Source organism: Pristiophorus japonicus, chromosome 30, assembly GCF_044704955.1.
Source record: "Pristiophorus japonicus isolate sPriJap1 chromosome 30, sPriJap1.hap1, whole genome shotgun sequence".
In the NCBI taxonomy this organism is placed as follows: domain Eukaryota; kingdom Metazoa; phylum Chordata; class Chondrichthyes; family Pristiophoridae; genus Pristiophorus; species Pristiophorus japonicus.
This window is the reverse complement of record NC_092006.1, coordinates 1225826-1229579: the sequence shown is the minus strand read 5'-3', so window position 1 is coordinate 1229579 and position 3754 is coordinate 1225826.

Below are 3754 nucleotides of genomic sequence, written 5' to 3'. Positions count from 1 at the left end.
CGGGAACATTCTTCCTGCATCTAACCTGTCCAATCCCGTCAGAATTTTATGTTTCTATGAAAATCCCTCTCATTCTTCTAAATTCCAGTGAATATAAGCCCAGTCGATCCAGTCTTTTTTCATATGTCAGTCCTGCCATCTCTGGAATCAGTCTGGCGAACCTTCGCTGCACTCCCTCAATAGCAAGAATATTCTTCCTCAAATTAGGAGACCAAAACTGAACACAATATTCAAGGTGTGGCCTCACCAAGGCCCTTACAATTGCAGTAAGACCTCCCTGCTCCTATACTCAAATCCTCTCGCTATGAAGGCCAACATGCCATTTGCCGCCTTCACCGCCTGCTGTACCTGCATGCTAACTTTCAGTGACTGATGTACCATGACACCCAGGTCTCGTCGTTAGCAATGTGGATGTTTGTTTCTGCCATAATTTCATCCCCATCCCAACTGAGATCCTTATCTGTGCTTTAGTCACCTCCAGACTTGATGTCTGCAATATCTTGGCTACCAGCCTTCCGAGCCCCACCCAACACAAACTCCACCAGGTCCAAAAGTCCCAGCTACTCATCACACCTGCATTTGCCAAACTCCAGTGACCTCCCATCATCCAACTCATCAAATTCAGAATGCTTGGCCTTGTTTATAAATCCCTCCATGCCCCCCCCCCCCACTTCACTACTTCCACATCTTCCCCCCCGCCCCCCCCCCACTTCACTACTTCTGCATCTTCCCACCCACCCAGTCCAAGCAACTTTCCTTCAGTCTTCTGACCATACCAGCCTGCACGTCCCTCTGCTGTACCATTGGTCAGTCCTGGCCCTAGCTTCTGGAACTTTTACCCTAAACCCCTCCATTGTGCTATTTCTCTCCCTTCAAAGCCCCGTTTTTGACCATGCTTATGGTCATCACGCCAAACACATTCCTGCTCATAAACCCCAGGACATTTTTCTATGTTAAGCGAGCTAAGATATTGTTAGCTCTGCCCATTGGGTAGATTTTGTGGTTGTGTGCCACATTCTCTGGGGGTGAGAGAATAAGGTCACTCACCAAAGCCCCAAATCTCTGGAGCTTCATTTTCCAGTGGGAGGGTATGCATCTGTGCTATGCCTTTCTATCTTCCCTATTAAACTCAAAAAAATGCAATACATTTTAATAATTTCACCACTTAAAACCAACCTGGAGAATAGGAATGTGGCTTTGGAGTTGGATGGGCTGGCTGGTGATCTCAGTCGAAGTCATGTTTGAAACCTCATTGTCCTGGCGTCAGCTAAGGGTCCAATTCTGAATCTGGCTCCTTACAATGCGAGGGGACACTTTCTGGGAGTGGTCACTGGGTAGTAATCAGGAGCAAGAACTCTGGCTGATCCCCAGCCCACCAGTGCAAAACCCAAGGAAACCACTGCCAATTGCAGCTCCATTGCTGTTGCCCTGGCTCAGATCAAGAAACAGGATGGAGCTGGAACGTGGAGCCATGTGGATTCATGGTTACACTCAAATGTGGCACATAAAGCACTTCTCAAAACTTGTAGAATGAAATGACATGAATGGAGCTGAAGTTTTGAGCATTTTAATACCAGAGCCGCGGTGCGTTATGTGACTTCGATGCCCGTGATGCGGTCGCAGTTCTAACACGCCTCGAGTGGATCGTGCATATGCTCTAAGAAATCACTTCCCATCAGCTTTCCCTTCCTCTCTGGCCCTGCGGCGTTCCTTCCCCATCAATAACCCCCATCTTCCCCGTCCTCCAAAGTAATGCTAGCGTTTCAGAACACTGGACCCCCTCAATCTGCCATTCCTTAATTAATGTTACTAGCGACTATGTGGTGGTTTCCCTGGTCCTCTTGTGAAATAAGCCACATGGTGAATTCCCTTCTCCTCCAGTGCTCCCGCTTCCCCATTTCTCGCCCCAAGTTTTCTTTTTAAACATAGGGGATTGTTTTTCTGTTCTCGCTCATAATAAATAAAAGTAAAATCAGCGTGAAGCTGGTCCGCAAACTCGCAGGAACATCATGGGGGAGCACTTTGCACCGCAACAATGGCCCTAGTCTACTCTGCTGCAGAATGCTGCTCTGCTTCCTGGTCCTGCAGCTGCCACACAAAGATCGTGGACAGTGCCAGTGTGAGCAGCTCCCGGTGCTGTCCCACATTGTCCCACCTGCCATTCCCCGGGATGCCACCGTGCTCCCTGGGGTGGGACAAAATTAGCAACACCGACCTTACCATTTATGAAGACTTGCAAAACCCTCCACGAAAACACTTGAAATGACGCCGGCCGTTCTGGGAAACAGCCAACATTCACACGGCTGGTATCGACCCACTATCCAGATGGACGGAATCGTGGGACGCAAGTAACATACAGAACCAACATCTCCTCCCACAAAGACAGTGGGCAGCGCTCAACCCAACCCGCACAGGGCGCAGACGATGTGGCTACCTGCCCCGCAAGTGGAAGGTGAGGGACGACCCGAAGTACGACTGTGGCCATGAATCCCAGACCATGAAACCAGTCACATCAACCTTCCCACTCAGATCTGTTGTGGGAGGCACCTCAGGGGGCCATCGAATGGAGAGCCAAACGAGGAATCCCATTAAAAGCTTTTCCCGTAACACAAATGAAAATGGTAACGCATACAGGGGTACGCAGCACACGCACGGGGTACGGTGATGCAGAGAAACGGCATGAACTTGGCTTGTGCTGTGCCAGTTACCAACTCCGATCTGGGCTGAATTAGCTTCTCTCAGCCGGGGCGGCACAGTTGCTACAATTTCCCTCAGTGCCCTTCGGCTAGGGGAGTGGAACAAAATAATTTCAGCTGCAGCTTCCGATCCAGTGGGTGGGGGACCTGACCCATCCACCTCCATGGCACGAACCTGGTATTGCAGTACTTCCAGGAACGGTGCAGTGGCTCTAGGCCTTTTGGCTAAGAGCATTGGCGCAGAGTGATCCTTGAATGGGCCCAAGGTGACCTCTGGCGTTTGTGATTTGACAAAGAATTGGAACGATTGGCTACGAATTTCAAAAAAAAAAAATGACTGCTACTGGAAGGTACTTGCGTGTCAGATAAGGATAAGATTAGGCTCAGGTGTGACACCCACTGTGCTAGGAAAGACTGATGATGCTCGGTGTTTGAGCCGAGGGAGGTCACCTGAGTGCAGTAATGGAGGGTATCCAATGCCCGTGGACCCTGCAAGGAATTAACATTTCCGTGAGATATGGGAGGGATGAAAATTGACCAACCCTGGCCGATGAAGGATCTGACATTCTGTTCGAGCAGGATTGAGAGTAAGGAGTCTGACATGAAGGAGTTCCCCGCCTTTTACTGGACTAGGCACAGGATATCAGCTGATTGAAGGACTCAGTCTGTACCCAGGGAAATCGGGAGAGGATGATCCCCACCCCCTCCACTTTACCATACCGAGATGGGACAAGGGCAGGGGATAGGAGATTGAAAACAGCTGACTGCACTGTTCGGTTAAAAGTGCAGTGACAAATTGGCAGGTCTAGATTTAAGCAGCACTCGACTTGAGATCTGTCTCCTTCACATTCACCAACTTTTCCTTAATGTGTTGGTAGAATCTGGAAACACAAAGTGCAGCCTTTTTGGAGAACATCCCACTTATAACCAAATAATTTCCTGATAAACAGGATATACTCCAAACCAAGCCGTCACTAGTCTTACTCTTTCACTATGGCTAACAAGAAAAGACAGTTAACGTTACATTGCAATGTTGTTTATCCATACTGTAATGCACA